The sequence below is a fragment of the Pongo pygmaeus genome, chromosome 2, assembly GCF_028885625.2.
Source record: "Pongo pygmaeus isolate AG05252 chromosome 2, NHGRI_mPonPyg2-v2.0_pri, whole genome shotgun sequence".
In the NCBI taxonomy this organism is placed as follows: Eukaryota; Metazoa; Chordata; class Mammalia; order Primates; family Hominidae; genus Pongo; species Pongo pygmaeus.
The window spans coordinates 172,225,171-172,246,604 of NC_085930.1; the positions used below are offsets into that span (position 1 = coordinate 172,225,171).

General features: G+C 31.7%; 1 long non-coding RNA gene across 1 annotated transcript in view; it reads right to left on the reverse strand.

Annotated features, from left to right (window-relative positions):
- Positions 1-21,434, reverse strand: part of LOC129033601 (uncharacterized) — a 107,976-nt gene that overhangs the window by 14,686 nt on the left and 71,856 nt on the right. Inside the window, exons 3-4 of the long non-coding RNA XR_008501627.1 lie at positions 8,829-8,908; positions 6,922-7,048 (exon numbers count right to left, since the gene is read on the reverse strand). This is a non-coding gene — a long non-coding RNA (uncharacterized LOC129033601). The remainder of the gene's footprint in view (positions 1-6,921; positions 7,049-8,828; positions 8,909-21,434) is intronic.

Sequence of the window (21,434 nt, forward strand, 5' to 3'; positions counted from 1 at the left end):
CTAAGTACTTCCCTTAAGGGAGAGTATTTTTCCTGAAGCTCTCTTCTCTGTAATCCACTGTTATTGTATTGGAGGCATCATAATTAATGGTAAAGGGATGACTAAAGGAAGCATTCTATAATCTTATGACTAGATCTATCATTTAGTGGCCTATTTTCTGAGGCACAGTCCTCCACAGTGTTTCTTAGCTCATTTCAACCTTTTATGTAAAACAGAAAGGTTAAAAGGGGCTGCAGTCAGAGCAATGTTTCTCCTTCATGTTAGATCAGGGTTTGTTAAAATCTTTTTCCCTAGAAAGTAGGCCTTTCTTAGGAAGAACACAATAAGCGTATTTCACAATGGTTGATGTTTCTCTTTTTCTTCCAGTACCGTGAGGAGATCTTTCCTGATTCTTCACTTAGTGGAGTTTCTCATGATAACATTCACTAAAGAGTTGTGGGCATCCTAAGGAGGCAAGTTTCTCACTCTCACATTAGTTCACACTCAGCCTCCAGTAATTCTTTAAAATGTCATTTAAATGTTTCTACCAGTTCTTGACTTAGCAAGATCTATTTCAGGTATGCAGATCTCGGCTGGGACTAAAGAATTTCTCTCTTTCCAAATACTAGGATGGTAGATTGCTCTGCAACCTTACTTATGTGATGGGTTCAAAAAATGTAAATAATTTTCTATTTGCTCAGCTTTGAAATAATTAAGTGAAGTAACAACTTCAGAAGCTCTTTACATGTTGGTGTTGAAACTGAAATTCTTAATAATCACTTTAGATATAGTTGTGTAAGCATCCAAATAAAAGGTAAGGATTATCAGAGTGCATAAGTGAAAATAACTCTGTTGTTTATTTAAAAACTCATTTTAAATGTAAATAGACAGATTAAAAGCAGAAGAATGATAAAAAATATACCATGTTAACAGTAATCAAAGAAAGCTAGAATAGCTATATAAATTTCAGAACAGAGTTCAAATGAAGTTAAACAAGAATAAAGAGCATGATGTTAATGGGGTCAATTGTCCAAGAAAGCATAATGATTCAAGGTTCAAAATATGTATGTTTAAAATAATCCTGATAGAGTTTAATGGAAAAATATAGAAATCCCTATGATAGTTGGTGACTTCCCTACCTTTTGTCAATAATTGATATAAAAAAGGGCAGAACATCTATAATTATACAGAAGACACAAATAGCACCTTAAATCAACATGATATAATTGACATTTATAGACATTCAATCCAAAGCAGCAGAATATACATTTTTTTTCAAGCTCACATTGAACAATCACAAAGGTATAACACCTGAGATATTGAACACATCTTAAGAAATTTAAAAGAATAAAAATAATATAATGTATTTTTTAAAACAGAAGTTTATTAAAAAGAAACCAAGAAGAGGTAGTTGGAAAAGTCCCCAACATTAAGAAATAAGCACATTTCTAAATAATTCAAGGGTTAAAAAGAAGTCTTAAGAGAAATACATACACACATACACATATAAATGAAGAACAAAATAAAATGTATTAAAATGAATTGGATGCTATGAAAGCAGTACTGAAATGAAAATTATTAAATGCATATATTAAGAAGCAGCATTTAAAATTAACAATCAAAGCTTCTATTTTGGGATTCTAGGACCCAAATATGTTGGTAAACTATTATATCCTCTAGCCTAGCTTGGAAGAAAGAGCAGTTTGAAGCAGCCAGAAAGTACTTCATAGCTTTATCTGCTACATTTAAACCTCAGACAGATGCAGAGATGAAGGAGAAAGACAAAAATCTCTGTCTTCAAATATATTACTAAGTAGGTGAGGGTTAGTATGCTATTATCTTCATGCCACATTCAGCCTTTAATCTATTTTTGTTGTTATTGTTGTTGTTATTTGTTCATTTGTTATTTTAGCCCTATTTCAAACTTTTAAAACCCGGTAAGTCACAAATCCTGTCACACACATTTGTTTCAGTGAATTTCACATTAAACTGTTATTTGTTGCCAGTTTCTATACAATGGTTAAAAATGAAGCTGCCCGCCTGTGCTCTGAGATGGGGAGCAGCAATTGAATGATTATCCACAGGAGGGTTATAGTGAAAAAGCAGCAGCAACCACTGGAAAAGTGCTCCCAACTTTATAAAAATAACTATAACTGTTAAAGGTCACCTTTTCTAATAAAGCTTTACAAATATATTACAAGTTCATTATTTACAATATAAATTATCTCCCTTAAAGATCTCTGTTAAGGGTTTCAAAATGGGTCAAGCCTTTTTTCCTAACACAAACTAGACAAAAAATTAATAATTATGCTCATTTACACACTTAGCCTATGATTTGAAAGTCAAGTTATTTTATTTTTATTGAGTATGACAGTTTTTTGAACTTAAAGTTAATTGTTAAATAGTGTAGAATAATAACGTATGTCTGATTTAGAATTTGTATATAAAACTTAAGAAATGTTTGAAATAGAAGAGCAAAATTTTTCATAGAGGTAAGATTTGAAATAAGAAAGTTCCAACTTTGAAAGTATTATCAAGTTATACTGCTGGGACTGAAGATACAAATATTTTAATGTTTAGAAATGACAATAGGATTAAAGTGGTATCAAACTTCAAAAATAATCAGGAAGTTTAAATATGTTAATTTTGGAAGAAAATGAGTAAGATGGTAATTGTTGCTCATATAAATGTCTAGCACGACAGCTTTTGGGGGTTAATCCTTTAAAAAGCCCTATGCTAAACAAACAATTTCAGAAAATGAATAAGATAAGAAATAATTTATTCTTCAGTCTAGCTTGTCAAATACAATCTAAAAATAAAATACTTTTGAAAATAAGCTAAGTACCACAAAAAATTATCAAATTGAAACAAAATTATAAGGGAAATATTAGCAATTTACAACACTGCTGGCAAACATTAAGAAACAATCAGTAGATATACATTATACCTATTAAGCTTTAGATAATATTTTATGGTACATAGATGGTGATTAACATGATAAAACAATAACCAGATAATCCTTAATTGGGAAAAAAATTATAGAGGGGCTGTGGGTAAGAGCTTTGGCACATTTGTGTTGATGATACTTACAAGTTTTTGTTGCATCTATTTATTTCCAATTCTGATTTGTAATTTTTTACATGGACATGCTATTTATAGGTACACAAAATAGAAATCTCTTAATTTTTTGTCACTGAAATTTATCATTAAATACATTTAATTCAGTAATAACTTATAAAAGCTAGATCTATATCTTGAAACTTTTGAGGAGAATATGGCAATGGATTGTTAACAGGTGTATTACCAAGATCTGGCACATTATGCAAAAGGCCATAGATATTAATATTGTATATTTTTAGTAAATGATTAGTAATAGTATATTTAGTAATTTTCCCTATGCATAAGAAATAATTTCTGATCATTTTCAAATAATTAAATTATATATTTTACTTATTAACAGCCAAGTTGTCTAAAAGAAGGTAAGTTTCAAAAATGTGTAAAAAATTAGTTTTGTCAAGGAGCTACCTCCATTATAGAGGATAAGACTTTGCATTATTTTATTGGAATATTTAAGGACAAGAATAATTGTTAATTGTTTAAAAATTGACTCCCAGACACCAGATATTTGGAACACACAGACACTAACATTTTACTGTTAACTAAGTCCTTTTGGAGAACTTTAGTTCTGATTTATGCTTATGTTATTTTTGTCATTTTTGGCAAGACAGATTTTAAACACTCTTAATAAAGAAATCTCACTGCTGGAAACAGCGTTCTAAGTAGATTATATGTTCTGACTTCCTTGCTTTCTTTGGTTCCAGATAATGTTCCAAGCTCAGTACTTTGACATCTCTATTTACTCTCATAAGCTACAAAAATCTCTCTCCACTGAAGTCTTCCGTGTTTAAGTTAGGAATACATAGTTTCTTTTTTGTGTAACCAATAAACTGGACTCCTATAGAAATTGGTACCAGTAGGGAATTATAGATAAAAAAATATGCTAACAAACATACCTGGTCTTAGTGATGAAAGTACTAAGGGAAAATACAGAAAATAATCAGGAATGAGACCCAGGCAACCCAAGTCATTCCATGTCAAAATAGCTAATTAAATAATTGGCTGTTGTCATCTTAAATGAAATCACATTGAAAGCAAGGCTTTCAAGGACTCATCCAGCATTGCCATAAATGTTATGTAATGCAAAGATTGTGAATTGAAGTGTTCACATCAAATTTTGATAGGCACTCTGAAAAAAGAGAACCACAAGACTGAATCTATAAATTGTCTAGTTCAAAGCAGAGACTGAGAAGCTGCACTTCCTGTTAACATGCTAAAAGCTTTTCTTTTGAGCTGCAGGGCTGTGGTAGCCAAAAGCAAATGCAAGGTCTGATCTTTCAGAATGCCAATTTATAATCTCAGTAGACCTTAGAGTTTCACTAAGCACAAGATAAGGAATTTCTTAAGAAATTTTCAGACCCTGAGAATTCAAAAAGTTTTATATGAGTGAATTGTAAGGACATTGACTATTCCAAACCACAGTCCCCTGTGAGTCTCACTTGTCTTCTAAACCTGATTTATTCTCTTGCTAAAAGATGTTCTAATTTTCTAAAATGAGAAAAATACCATCCAGAAAGAAAAAAAGCAAATTATCCTTATGGCACACATTTCCTATTCTTTGACTTTGTCTTTTTTTCCCCCTAGAAATATAATTAAAGTCATATTTCAGCATGCACTGTGTTCATTTACAAAGTCAAACCTAAAATATATGACACATAATTAAATACTTTTAATTAATATCAGCCAAAATTTGGATAATACATGGTAGAAATCGATTCTTAGAAAAAGCCAAATACACAAAAATATAGTTTCAGTTTCAGCTGTGAAAATAAATATATGGGTACACTGATATTTATTGAATTGAATGTAGTAGTTTATACAGCTGACACTGTTCCTATAATTTCCCCAGATTGGCACTAAAGTGATGCAAACTAAGCGATTTTTAGATTATATATATTCCTGGAATAATGTATAGATAAGTATGAAATCTTACCTCCTAACTCCGCAAATATGTTATCTCAAATTTTTCTAGAAGTTATATCCTTCATCAAGGCTTCAGAAAAATATTGACTTTGAGTCAACCTACATCTTTGAAAAGTATTTAATGTATGTTTTCTGAAGACTAGGGTTGCTTGAGTGAGATGTAATAGTTGAAATGGTCACTAGTTTTTTTTTTTTTTGATAAGGGCAAGATCTCATAATGCATACACTCAAGTATTAGAGTTAGCAATATTGAGGCAAAGTAGGAATAATTAGCACAATAGGCAGCAAATCTAGCATGGCTACTGGAAAAGTCTAACATCAAAATATGTTTTGAATCAACTAATTTATCATAAGATGTCCACGACCTGAAAAGATGAGCAGCTGACAAATGTCCATCTTAATTTCTATAAATGAAAAATTCTAGCTCCAATGAATACAGTCACTATTATAAAGTCACTCACTTTTAAGAGCTCTGTCATAAATCTCCCCATGCTGAACAACTTGAATGAAGAAGAGTTGTTGAAATAACACCATAGTTACATTCGGCAAATATTTTCTCTAAGTCTCCCTGACAGTGGCCAGTGGATGTTAAATAAGGTAATCATAGTAGACAAGTAAATACCCAATATTTAAATGACTGGACAGTAAAAACTGACAGAAAGTAACTTTTGGCAACCCATAAAACAATTTTGGTTTATTACTCAGAATGGAAGCCTATGGATAGTCACTAATTTTAACCAATATGCACCTTTCAATAGACTCAATATGGTCTAGATCTAAACAAATTATCTATGGTGGCTCCCAGATCCACAGGGTTAAAAATATGATGGCAAATTTAGCAAGCCAGGATCATTGGAACTTCTTTCCTACCAGAAGAAAGCAAGCCCATGATCCTGAGGGCTGCAAAACCATTACAGTTTTGAAAAATGCCTCAGTGTCATAATGAGTTCTAACACCTCCCTGAGTAGATTTTACAATTTGACTATAGGTGTATCTTGGGGATGGAAGATAAATTATTATAAAAAGTTTGATATAATGGCAACTCTTAATTGCAGCTGCTGTTCCAGATCTTTATTGAAACTCTTCAGCATATACAAATCCTGTACTTAGAGTGCAGTTATGATGTGTCAAAGGCTTATTTTCTCTGTGATCACAATTCTCAAAGAATGGTCTGTGGGACCATGATGGTCCCTAGAAGCTTTCTGAGGGTCTGTGAGGACATAACTACAGTAACATAATATTAATAGATTATTTGTCTTTTTTATTTTGATGACACTTACACTAACGGTGTCTAAAAATTAGTGGGTGAGGCCAGGCACTGTGGCTCATGCCTGTAATTCCAGCACTTTGGGAGGCCAAGGTGAGCAAACCACCTGAGGTCAGGAGTTGGAGATCAGTCTGGCCAAAATGGCGAAACCCCGTCTCTACTAAAAATACAAAAATCAGCCAGGCATAGTGGTGGGCGCCCATAATTCCAGCTACTCGGGAGGCTGAGGCTGGAGAATCACTTGAACCCAGCAGGCAGAGGTGACAGTGAGCCAAGATCATGCCATTGAACTCCAGCCTGGGTGACAAGAGCAAAACTCCATTTCAAAAAAATAAATAAATAAAATAAAATAGTGGATGAAACTGTTGGCACATTAGCATGCCTCCATATGGTGGCCCTTAAGTGGGGAATACTAGCATGGTATTTGAGGCTGGATATAAATGGATCAATGCTTTTTGGGTTCTAAAGAATATGATGTTTAACCCTGGGTGATTTTTTTTTTTCCAAACAAGTTGTCCCTGAAGCAAACAGGTAAGAAATATAATTCTCAAACTCTGCAGAAGGAATATAATATGACACACATAATTGATCTAACAGTTTATCTTAATATAGAACTGCAGAATTTTGCCACATACCCACTGTCTTCAGAAACCTTTAGAGAAACAGAGATGGCTGGGAGAAATTGAAAATCCACCAAGAGTTGAGGCAGCTTTTGCACCGCTTCTGACTTGGAGAACTATTTTTGGTGACTTTCCAACATTTCTGAAACATCAAGTAATGCAAGGGAGCACAGGAATTAATATTGAATTAATCATTCATTTCTAACATAATATTTTTGATTTAAATTAGTATTTGAAGTTTACTATTAGGAAATCATTTACATTTAGGTGGATTCCTTCTGCCTTCTTGAGTTAAAAATTTGATTCTAACTGCCATTAAATGTTGAATCCTTTTCCATCCTGAATCACAAAACAGGCCAAGTTCAAGACATTTTTACAGACTTTCCAACTGATAGTAAAGTATAAATGTTTTTTAAGTAATATTGTTGGCAGCAACGCAAGTCTTGTTGATATTCATTAGCATTTAAATTTTTTATTGCTATTATATTAGAATACTTATTGTTAGATAATAAAATGAATTAATTTATTATTGTTAACTATTTTGAGCATTTAGGAAACTAAAAAGTTGTTTTCCTTCTCCATTCTAGGTTTTATAATGTAATATAATAAATACTTTGTAGAATACTTAATATAAATGTGTTTGGAAATCATTATATCATGTGATTGATGATTTAATAATTGCAAGTGATTCATCATTTTCTCTACTGAAAATGAGAATTATTTTCCCATAAACATGTTTGATAAACATTAAATTTAACCTTTTATACAAAATGTATATTTTCTGAAAAAAAGGCTTTTCTATTTTTTCATTATAACTTCACTGATATCTGATCTTATCCTTATTTTTTTTCCTTCTTCTTGCTTTAGGTTTATTTCGCTTTCCTTTTGCTAGGTTCCTGAAGTAGGACTTTAGAGTATTGATTTGAGGCTTCAAATTTTCCAAAATATGCATAGAGTGCTAAAACTTATTTCTTTAAGCATTTATTTAGTGTGTCTCCCAAATTCAGATAGGTGTATTTTTACTTTTATTTACAGCAATCTATTTTTTCCTTGTGATGTATTTGTCTAGTTTTGGCTTCATACTAATAATGACCTCATAGAAAGAACTGAACACATGTGTGGTAGAGTTATTCATTATTTTTTTCTCCATTTACACGACCATTGCATTATAAAAGAAACATCTTTTTCTTTATTTGACAGAATGACAGAAACAGCAGTTCTCATTAATATTTTAACTGTCTCCCTATATTTTCAAACATCCATTCATCTAATTTGTGCTATGAACACAGCCAATGCAATGTAAACAGGAGTGAAGTTCTTAGGCATTAAAAGGTCCTACACAAGCCCTTGGCTCTATGTTCCTCTGTTGTGGTGCCCGAAAAGATTTTGTGTTCCAGTTGGTACAGTCCCAAGATAGTGGAACCTCAGTTAGGTTGGGTTTCTGATGAATTTTGTGGAGCAGATCCCTCTGGCATCCCACATTGCACATATGCATTTATTTATTTTTTTCATTGCTTGTGGGTTTTCTGTTTTTTCTGTCTTCTCAAGTAGAATATATGCTCTTTAAAAGTATAAGCTCTTTTTTTAATATCTCACCAAACATTAACCACCTAGTAATAAAGGTTTGTAGATGTTTGTAGTATGTGAAAAATTAGATATTTGATTTGAATTTAAGCATCTTAAAGTTTTTAAAAAGTATTAAAATTCAAATTATATGCCAAATTTTATCATATGAATACTACCAAAACTGTTCCTTATATAAGCAGGATAACATACTAACTTGTGGCTTTGAAATAAAATGTGTTTTCCATCATATCCTATCTTTCAAATTCTCATCAATTCTTCATTACAGTGTTGTGCTTTATGATTTAAAAATATATTAATATTCACTTAAAAAATCATATAATAATTATATAACTTACCCATGCATGCAGCCAACTCCTTTAAGCACCAGACAAATGTTAGGCACATCCAGTCGGGGCATGGCTTTATTGCAGTTTGTCTATAGTGTTAAGTAAACATATTAAGTATCAAATCCACAATGATGCATACTACATGTTATAGAAATAAATCTATTTGATTAGTATTTTGATACTATAATATTAACAATATATCCTAGGAAAATAAATAATGATTCATAAAAATTTGGTGTAAGGTGATTTAGAATGAGGTTTTCTGCACATTGCATCCCTTTACTTCATTGTCTGCTACTCTTATACCATATTATTGAAACTTTCCATTTGATATCAGACACATCTGCACAAGCTCTATTTACAAGGGTGGCTACTGGCTTTCTTCTAGACAATAATGATTTGTTCATGAAATAGACACAGTCTAAACTGGATCAAGCATTACTTTTCCTCATATTTATATATTCTGAAACTGCAATATGTTCACCCTTTTTCTTTCCTTTTTTTTAAGTTGGATTGACATAAAATTGAATTAGTTTGTGGCTCTTGAACCTACCCCAATGCACAGCCTATGGAGAAAAGCTGTGCATGTTGGCAAAGAATCAAATTATAAGGCCAAGGTATGACATAAAGAGTCAGCTCCTCTTGCTCCTCTTTTTGTGACCTGATGAATACTTTACTGCTTAAACATGTATTGGGTTTTTGTCTGTTTCAATTAGAATTCCTGAAAAAAAGTAGTTTAATAGTAGTAAATTATGAAAGAGAAAAGGTGAGAAAAACATCCCAAATGTCTAAGAATAAGAGATTGAGTGAGCATATTTTTTATGTAAAACTAAGTTATCATGTCTATGGAAACGTCATATTTAATGTTATGAATAAGTATTTACAAAGCATTGTTAAAATTCCATGCACACACACACACATATTTATAACTAGATTTAAGCACACATGTACATTTGTAATCAGCTTTATGATTGGCTCACAGTTGGACCGCACCAATGATAGCTGACATTTAGTATCATTTAAACTTATGGTCATATAACTTATTCTCTATTCTTCCCAGACTTAAAAATGTAAAAGGTCTATTTACCCTAGGCCTTTCGTGAAATACTGTAACATCAATGCCAAAGGATGCAGTACATAACTTAAATACTGTTTCTTGGTTCTTCCTTATACCTCTTCACAATAGCGATTGGGAGAATAAAAGAATGATAGGATCACTTTTGCTGATCCCTGGACTATTAAGCCTTTCTTAACCGACTCATCAATTCATTCAAATAAATATGTATTCAACACTGCATATCCATCAGATGCTCTTCTAGGCTACAGCAGCAAACAAGACAGAAAATGTTCCTGTGGATATTCCTTAGGATGTAGATAGGAAACACACACACACATACACACACACACATATACACACAAACATACACATTCACACATATAAAAATAAGGTGACTCTATGATCTTTTATAAAGGTTGAAAATATGCTAGGGAACTATGAATGCAAATACCACTATTTTTATAGAATAATTAGAAATATTATTTCTGAAGGCTTGTCATAAACATAGTGACCTGAACAAAATGAAAGAGACTGGCAGATGGGCATATGGAGGGTTGGGGGAGCACTCAAGGCAGCGTCAAGGGCAAGTGCACGCCCCCTGAGGCAAGATCAAACATGGAGTGCTCAAAGAACAAGAGGACAAAGATTGTGGCTGCATCCCAGTGAAAAATAATGAATTTCCAGACACCGTTGCTCTATCCTGTAGTTACAACACTTTGGGAGGCTGAGGCAGGAGGATCAATTGAGCTCAGGACTTCAAAACTAGCTTGGGCAACATGGCAAAACCCCATCTCTACCAAAAATACAAAAATTAGATGAACGTGGAGGTGCGCACCTGTGGTTCCAGCTACTCAGGAGGATAAGGTGGGAGGATCGCTTGAATGTGGGAAGCAGAAGTTGTTGTGAGCCAAGATCACGCCACTACACTCCATTCTGGCTGATAGAAAGAGACTCCATCAAAAAAAAAAAAGTTAAGTAAATAAGTATATAGATAATAAATAAATATAAAAATAATGAATGGCAAAGAGATCAGAGAGTTTCCAAGGGTCTGGATCTTATAAGTCCTTGTAAGCCATGCTAAGAACTTACATTAATTTATATTTGTTTTTGATTTTAGATAATAATGTATATTTATTTTGTTTTAGAAAAGAAAAATAAAGGTGCAAATTTTACAACTTAAAAAGTAAAAGGAGAAACTTCAGGGACAATTTGCCTTCTGAGTACATTATATTTACCTGAAAAAATATGCAATCCCTAACCAATTAAATTGTCATGCATAAAGAAACTCTTGAACTGTAATTGTCCTATTTCCAGTCAGCAAGTATGAAATAATTAGTATAACTTAATTATCCAAGATTGTCCCTCAAATTATCCTTATACTTTAATTTCTATGAGTATTATGTGTTATAAATTATTGGCCTCTTAGTACCTTCAAAAGATTACTGGAGCTTATTTACCAAAATAAATTTAGTTCATCAAAATTACTATAGTAATAAGCAACCCAAAAAATAAATTTCTTATTATAAATTTTAAATTGTTGTTTTCTTTTAAATGTTTCTCTCCAATCCTGGTGTCTATGCATATGTATACACAGATTTTATTAATTATAATTATAAAATCCAATTTTTATTTTTTCACTTAACATTTATTAGTATCCCTCATTTTCATAATCATGCTGATTATATCTAATCTAAACTGAAATCTACAACTACATTATAGAGCAACTGCCTATTAATCAACTCAATATTGCAACTTACATTTCTAAAATCAACACAGGACATCTTATAGTAATTTATAATTTATGTTTATTACGCAGGAAAATTAATTCATGATTAATTTATTCTTATGAAACAATCTTTTACTCTGGTAGTCTTGCTTCACAATACTTCATTATAGATTTTAACTTGGAACTAGTTCACATTTTCTAAGATTTTCACTCTGATCATGTAATAAATTTGACATAAATGAAAATATATATTTTCTTACCAGTTTAAATTTCAAAATTCAAATGTGGTATTATATACAACTTCATTGGTTAGAAATTTTTAATCTTCTCTACAGGCAGTAGCAATACATATTCAAACTGTCTCAAATGCTGTGCTATATTTTTACATTTGCTAGTTCTCTTATGATTGCAGAATAAATATACTTTCATTTCAGTTTGTTATTTTAAAGCTATGTCTTGTGGGTAAGAAAGAAAGTAATAATTTCTTGTCACAAGAAAGCTATAATTATGTGCATTTATATTTAACCTTTGTAGATACTACTCATTAGCATCTAGTAGCACCCGCATAGTTTACATTTTGATATACAACTTTTGTATAATGCCTGTGATGACTATGGTAATCTTTGACTTCAGACTGTTTTTTTCTTTGAAAATACTTCATCAATGTCAGAGTGCAAACGTCTAAGAACAAGGCATTGGGTGACATCTATAATGTTTTCTACTATTATAAAAATTCAATCATGTGAATATCACTTTTAGAAAACATCTAATTTTATTACAAGTTTGAAAGATGAGAGTGAAAGGCCTAATCCATAAAAGCAAATGCTAAACAGGAAGATTGTGGAATAGCACTGACTCAAAGGAAATCAAATTGACAAAATAATCAGGGGTGGAAGGATAGGTTAGGGAGACCTAGCTACCCTGTTATATCTTAAAGTAACACAAAATTAAAGTTCTCATTAACGGGTTTTACTGTCTTGACATCAGAAGCAAGTAGAACACATCATCAAGAGGAAATCGGCATTTCTTTCTAAGTAGCTGTTCCTTTCCTTTCATCACTTGTCATCACCTTTATATAGATCATATATTATTAACAATAACACTGTAGAGGTTTTAAAAGACTGAAAGAAATTTCACTGCCTGACATGTTTCTCAATAGATAATAGGCACAAGAGTGTGTTGGATTCAGGCATTCACAAACACTTTTATCCCTTTACAAAATTGTTTTTAGATTTTGTTCTGACTTTCCAAGTGCTTTTAATGGAATAAATAATAAATAGAAAATGTTGGAATTTAATAAAGGTTATCGAAATTTATTTTTTGCCAATGAATGGATATTTTGTTGTATGTTAATGGCTGCAGACACGTCCTTTTTATCTTTTTGAAGGGTAAAGTAGATGATCTGTTGTTTTATTCTAAACTTAAATTCTGTCATCTGATTTATTTCTAGTTACTCCAATTCCATTTGCATTTTTAATATATGTAATATGAGGAAAAATAGAACATTTTCATATTTTGTTTTAGATTACTACTGAATATCATAATACACATGTATATTAAATATATATTTGTATATAAACATGTATGCCCACTTGGTTTTCATATTATAATCAATGATTGCTTTTATTATTTATAGTGAAATTCCTACTTTCTGATAAACATAGACTGATTTTGTTTTCCATCAGCCCAGTTGAGCATTATTTTATCATTTTATGCAATTTAAAGTGAACGTACTTAAATATGACTGTGATCCACAGTTCCACTGGAGTGTACTATAAAGATCTGGTTGAAGCAGCCAGCCTTAATAGATACATCCTGGCAGAGAAGATTCTTAGAGAAGAATGGATTTTCCATCTTTCTGGAACTAATCAGTCCCTTGCCAAAAGCAGATCTTACTTTTATTATCTAACGGTAAACTGGAAACTGCTAGCCTAATATATAGCACCCAATTTTTAAATGTCTCCTGCATGCATTTACCTTAAAGGAGCATATAAACGTAGACTTTTTAAATTAATACTGCTTTCTTCTAATTTGTTCACTCTTTTTCTTTGTTCCAAAGGTTTTATAACACAATTAATGTAAAAAATACATCATTAACATTTATCCAATAAGGTTAGGTACTTTCTAATGAAATTCTCTGCTTAGTTTTCAAGAAATTTTTAAATAAAAAAAAGTCAAATTAGTTATTCCTACTTAAAAACATATGAGGGATTTCAATACCCATTAAGTATAAGCCCTTAAGAAATGTAAAACTATAAATAGTTGAAAATGCATTTTGCTATTATTAATAGTTTAAGTCAATGGTGGTTCAACAGATTTGCAGAGTAAGTAATGTTGAGTGCAATTTCTTTTTCTTAACATTTAATTTTGAATATGAGATCTCTGTTCCAAGTTATTTACTGAAGTTAATTTTGAATAAACAACCTTGTTGATCTACAGATAATCCTTCTCAAATAGGGTCATATTGCCACTATTTCCCATTAGGCAACAAGCACAAGGTTAAAACAAAAACAAAACAAAAAGAAACAAAAAAACAGGTAAAGTAGCTTGAAAAGACCTATGACTATGACTATTGGTACAAGAAACTTACATCAAAAGATTTGAAAATCCCAAACTCAAATCAAAACAAAACAAAAAATACCAACACCACCACCAACAACAAAATTTCTTACCTGACCACCCTTTCCACTGAAAGTAAATAAAGTCAAATGACAGTACTAAAAACTATATGAGTATTTGGGTATAAAAATTAATCTTACCCTTACCTTTCATGGTAGAGAATAGGACACAAAAACTCTGCTGATCCCAGGAACATATTTCCCAATGCCCATTTTGGATGTTGCTACATAGAATTACTGAGGGATAATTTCCCAGTAAAAGAAAAGTTCCAAAGATAAAGTCCCTTCATAAAGTGGGATCTGACCATAGTAAGAAACTTTCTGTAGTCTTAAATATGTAAGAGACATCACATCAAACCTAAAGAACCATCTTCAGAACATAGAAAAAGAAAAAACTTTCTCAACTGTTGTATTGTGTCAGCATAATTCTAATGTCAAAACCTTACTAAGTCCTTGCAATAGTTTGCTGAGAATGACGAGTTAACGGGTGCAGCACACCAAGATGGCACATGTATACATATGTAACAAACTTGCACGTTGTGCACATGTACCCTAAAACTTAAATTATAATAATAATAATAAAAAAACCTTACTAAGACATTATAAGGAAATAAGGAAATAAATTATAGACCTAGATTTGTCCTGAACAAAGGCACACATCCATAGCTAAAATACTGGCAAATAAATCCATCAATATTTTTTAAAGTTAAAACATTATAGCCACGTAGGCTTCTCTGAATAATGAAAAGTTAATTAACATTTTAAAACCTAGTGGTATAATTCTGTAAAGTAACATAAAATAAGAAACATAAGATCATTTTAACTGACAGAAATACCTTTTGACAATATTTGGAATTTAATTATGGTGCAAACTCTCAGGCAATTTGTAGTGTAAGAAGATTTCTCTCAACCTGATATTAGGCACCTATGTGATCATGGGTCAGGCAAAAGTTTCTTGGAGAAAACACAAAAATCATAAGAATAAAAGAAAAAGTATACATAAATTAACATTGTCTTTTATGGAGCTGATTTTGATTTTATTGAAGTCTAATTTATCATGTAATGGTTATTTGTTTCTGTTCTTGTGTTAAAAAATTGTCTTCCCAGACCTCAGTCATGAATGTTTTCCTATGCTGTCTACCCTAAGGATATTATTGTTTTCCTTTTTAGGTTTAAGTCTACTACCCATCCAATATGGTTAGGCTTTGTGTCGCTGTCCACATCTTATCTTGAATTGTAATTCTCACAATCCTCATAATCTCCATGTGTCAAGGGAGTGACCAGGTGGAGGTAATTAAATCATGGGGGGGCAGTTTCACCTATACTGTTCTCGTGATAATGAGTGAATCTCATGAAATCTGATGGTTTTGTAAGGGACTCTTCCTTCTTTGCTCAGCATTTCTCCTTCCTGGCTCCTTATGAAGAATGTGCCTTGCATCCCCTTAGCCTTCTGCAATGACTGTAAGTTTCCTGAGGCCTCCCCAGCCATGCTGAACTGTGAGCCAATTAACCTTTTCCCTTTATAAATTACCCAGTCTCTGGCAGTTCTATGTAGCAGCGTGAAAATGGACTAATACACAATCTGAAATTAGTTTTTAATTTGAGGTGTGGTTAAGGGTTGTTTCATTTTTTTTCTCCTGTTTATTCCAAATTAAATGTGTATCTATATTGAACTGTTTTGATAATTTGGTTGAAAATAAGATAACTACATATGTGTATACCCTTTTCTATCAGCTTTTCCATTTTAACAGAAAATCCACTGTAATTCTGAAATTAAACCTGCATTTAAATTAAAATCAATAGACAGATGCAGTGAGGATTACCATATTAACAATATTGAGTCTTTTAATACACATGGTATTACTTTCTTTATGTAAGTATTTCAAAGTTTCTATTGATAATGCATTGAAGCACTTAGTGTAGATATCATACACATATTCTAAAAATAATATGTGAAATAATGTGCACCATATTTTTAGAAAGTTTATCTGTAAGCATTTTATGTTTTGGATGCTATTGTAAATAGAATTTTAAAACTCATTGACAATTATTCATCACTGGAATTGAAATGTATTGTCAGGTGTTGTATACTAACATTGTATTCTGAGACCATGATAACTTATCTTAATCTATGAGTTCCCTTGTAGAATTTTTACAATTTATTACATTAATCATCATGCCATCAAATTAAAGACATGTTTTCATTTCTGAGCTTTATTCTATTTCTTTTTTTTTTTTTGCTGTATTACAATGGCTAGTATCTCAAGTTCTATGCTGATTGTAAGTAGAATATATGAGGATATTCACCTTGTTCACAGTCTTACGGAGAAAAGGTTCAATATTTCGACATTAACTAAGAGGGTAGTTACTGATTTTTTTAAGTTTCTGTGATACAGAAATAGAGAACTGTTTACAGTGTTCCTGGGTAATGTAGTTAAAATAAACAAAAACTATTTTGTAACAAAGTAATTAAAATTTAGTAAAATATAATTAGTCTTTACAAGAGAAAAGTTATGTCTGTTTAAAACACAATGTGTAATCAACGACTTTAGAATGTTCACTGTTTCACAAAATCCAACTTTGTAACATTAAATATTAACATTTTATAAAAAATTAGGTATTTGTACTAACTGGAGTGAGTCTAGTCCTCACTGTCTCACAGAGACTGTCTTAGACATGAATGTGCCTAACTTTTTCCCTAGATAAAATTAGTAAATTTAAAATAAAATTTAAATGTTCCATAAATGAATTGAAAAATCTTGGAAAGTAAGTCATAATTAATTGATTTAATACATCTTTTGATGGTAAGGATTGATTAATTTATGGAAAAGTAGAGAATTTATTTTTCAGTATTAAAATTTAAATATTATGCTAATTATCCAGAATAGGCAACAATGAGATGACATAAATAATTAGAACTGGAAATTTTAGAATGGAAGATAGTTCATGCATTAAATTTTTTTTATTCCAAAGTATAATTTAGGCTGGGCATGGTGGCTCACACCTGTAATGCTGACATTTTGTGAAGCCAAGGCAGGAAAATTGCCTGAGCCCAAAGGTTCAAGACCAGCCTGGACAATATGGCAAGACCCTGTCTCTACAAAAAATAAATACATAAATAAATTAGCCAAACATGGTGGCACACACCAGTAGTTCTAGCTATTTGGGATGCTGAGGCAGGAAGATCACTTAAGGTAAAGGTAGAGGCTGCAGTGAGCCATATTCATGCCCCTACACTTCAGCCCAGATGACAGACTGAGCTCTTATCTCAAAAAAAAGGATGATTTGGAGCTGTGCCAGAGACATATTGTCCCTCTACAGTAACATATTTTGCTAATATATATGGGATAAATGGCAATGTGCAAGTCATATAAGCATAATGAGATTATAAGTTTTGTTTGTTTGTTTTTCTCTATTACATTTAGTTAAAACTTTAATTAATGTGATTGTGCCACCTATGATTGTTGTACATATTTCTTATCCACAAACAGAAGTGGTTATAGCCCTAGTTCTGGACTTGAGATTGTATTTGACTTTGATAAGCTAAGCAATTTTATCAATGCTGTTTAGGATAATTAGATGGTTCCCTAAACAAATATCTAGTTGCACATGCATCTTTCCATTTTCCCTCATAGTAACATTCCTGGATTTGATTACATATTTTCCCTCAAAACAGCCTTCTTCTGTCCTGCTTGAAATATTTAGATTTTCTACAGTAGTAATAAGTAAGTATAAATAAATGAAAAATAAAGGCAGATCTCTAGATTTCTGGATTTCAGGATTCAGTTCATTGTTATTTAAAATTAGTGTAGTTGAGGCAAGGGATCATAATGTGGTATCCCAATTAAGACTTTGTTGGTAACATAGTACAGGTTTAATAAGCATAATAACAGAACATATCTGTTAAATTTGCAACTTTCCTGTTAAATTTGCAAACACAAAAATACTAAAGTTAAATCCAACAGCTATTATTCAATTCTCTATATTTTCTATGGTCAAATACTTATTTCTACAACTGTGCTCTTTTTGAGCCCAGAATTTTTTCAACTTTTAATTACTTTTAATAATAATACACAAATATAGCCATATTTGATATTGATTACAATTTTAGTTTTAGTTTGCTGTTCATTTATTGGGAGGGAGGCTACATTTAAAAACATATAATATTACAAACTATAAAAATAAAGATAATATAAACATAATTTTACTACTTACGAAGAAAACGGCAAATATAAAATATTTTGTAGTTTATTTCTGCAACATATTATAGATAATATGCAGCATTAATGTTTGGTTCTAAAAGTCAAGTAGTTCAGGTATGTTTGATTATGACTATTATACCATTTTTATTTACTGTTTTGATATTTTAACTGAGATGTTTTCTTTTTTATCCCCCTCTGTCACTACTCCAGAATAGTGAAATAAATGCCACTGGGGAATCAAGAACAGTTTTGAGTGCCTTACATAAATAACAACATAATTCTAGTTGTCAAAGGTGCTTTGATTAATGTACTGAACAAAATCAGTTAGGCTCCACACTCTGGAGTTTTAGATGCTTTTAAGCTGGTGCACAGGATGTCATAACTCTTATTCTTATGATTCTAAGGCTTAAGTGGAAGCTTTATGTATCTCTTGGTAATTCTGTGCAGAGCCAAGTGACAAAACAGATGCAACTGACCTTCTTGCCTAACTCTCCATCTTACATTTAAAAGAAAATTAACAGACATAAAGATGTATTATCTGTCTGCAAGATAACAACTCACAAAAATTTGCATAAGTATAAAGTGTGTCTATCAACAATGATTATCAAATAAAATTATCCATAAAAAGAATGTTAATCAAAAGCTATTAAAATTATTTTAAATTAAGGAACCATCATGTTGAAAAAAAATTCTGACTATTTAAAAGAAGAATATTAATTGAGCACTGATTTTAGTGCTGGACAACACGATGAAATCCCTGTTTTTTTTTATTGCATCATTTCATTTTACCATACAAAAGTGATGCAAGAGACATGCAGATAACAAAGTCTTAAAATTATTTCGGGAAATTATCTTAACAGTATTCAACTTGTTTCAAATATTGATTGATAACAAAGGAGGAAACTAGAATACCTGCATGCAGTGATAATTCTTTTAATACTCCATCTTAAAGGAAAGTTAAGCTATTGACATTTTCCAAAAATGATAAACAGCAATTACAAAATAGTTTATGGTTACTTGTTTACTGACTTTCTAAATCACTTTTCTACATAGAACCCAATGAGAATGTTCATGGCCATAAAATGTTTTCTTTTTTTTAAATTTTCTTGAAAACTTGGTTAAAAGATTTTTCACTTGGTTTTTCCTCAGTCTATAATTGTAGGCACATTAAGAGGATTTGTAAACATAAGGAATGTAGAGTTAAGTCTTCAATCAAGGAATTTCTTATGTAACAATAATAAAAATAGTATATCTAGAAATAATTTAGCACCACTACATTTTTGTTATTGATATAATCAATCAACTATATGCTTATTATAGTTAATTTCTTATTTATTTATTTATTTATTTTGAGACAGAGTCTTGCTCTTATCATCCAGGCTGGAGTGCAGTGGAGCGATCTTGGCTCACTGCAACCTCTGCCTCCCCACTTCAAGTGATTCTCCTGACTCAGCCTCCCTAATAGCTGGGATTACAGGCACCCACCACCATGCGTGACTAATTTTTTGTACTTTTGGTAGAGATGGGGTTTCACCATGTTGGCCAGGCTGGTCTCAAACTCTTGATCTTAAGTGATTCTCCCACTTCGGTCTCCCAAAGTGCTTAGATCACATGCGTGAGCCATCACGCCCAGCCAATAGTTAATTTTTAATATGTAAAATAATGATTCACATATGTAGATATGTGAATGTACATATGTGATTAACACAAATGCAGATAAAAGTAAATTTTAAATAATAGATATAGAGTGAACTTAAATGTTCAGAGAAGGCTACAGGATAAAATGAAGCCAAGTTGGATTTCATTAGGGGATAAAATTTCTCCTTTTGGAGACAATATATGCAAAGATAAGATGAAACTACTCAGTTGATAGGAACAACATTCATTCTGGTGAGTACCACGTGATAGGAAGAAATGGTGTTGCAAAAACCGAATTTGGAGCATAAGAGCCAGCATAAAGAGAATGGATCTTATTCTTTAAAAAGCCTTTAGAAAAACTCATAAAACACACACACACACACACACACACACACACACACACAAGATATGCTGCAGTCATTGACACAGACTCTTTATTTTTATTAAAAGTAATGTCCAGGCCAGGCACGGTGGCTCATGCCTGTAATCCCAGCACTTTGAGAGGCCGAGGCTGGCAGATCACTTGAGGTCAGGAGTTCGCGACCAGCCTGGCCAACATGGTGAAACCCTGTCTCTACTAAAAATATAAAAATTAGCTGGGTGTCGTGGCACATGCCTGCAATCACAGCTACTCGGGAGGCTGAGACAGGAGAATCGCTTGAACGCAAGAGGCGGAAGTTTCAGTGAATCAAGATTGTGCCACTGCACTCCAGCCTGGGCGACAATGCAAGACTCTGTCCAAAAAAAACAAAACAGAAAAGAAAAAAGAAAAGAGAAGAGAAAAGAAGGAAAAGAAAGAAAAAGAAAAAAAAAGTAATGTTCAGAAACACATAGCTGAAAAATTAAATAAAACATTCTTACTAACTAAATTCAGCCAAAGAAAAATGCAAAAACTTCTAAACCGAAATGCCAATATTCAGGATATATGTAAAGCCACACATATACACACATACAAACCTTCTTTGAGGAAGAGACATAAAAATAACCAAAGAAGAAAGATAATCAGCAAATTAAATACACGGGCAAATTTATACTTCCAAAACAGCATATGACAGTGCAGCCAGAAATGCATTTCTACATAAGCATATTTAAAGCATTCAGTAAAATGGTTTATGATTCATTACACAGTATAGTACTAAACATGTTATAAACAAGCAAACAGAAAATGTAGAAATGAAAAAAGTAGGCATGAATTTTATTGAATTGATAAGTTGAAGTAGAGAAAACAAAATTAATATGTTAACACATATTAATTATATTAAATTAAAGATTTTAAATATATTAAGTAATCACAAATTACATAGAATACAGTACATAAAATGGAGATAGAGAAAGCACACAAAAGAGGTTAATGGAAGTAAGACAAAATGGAAA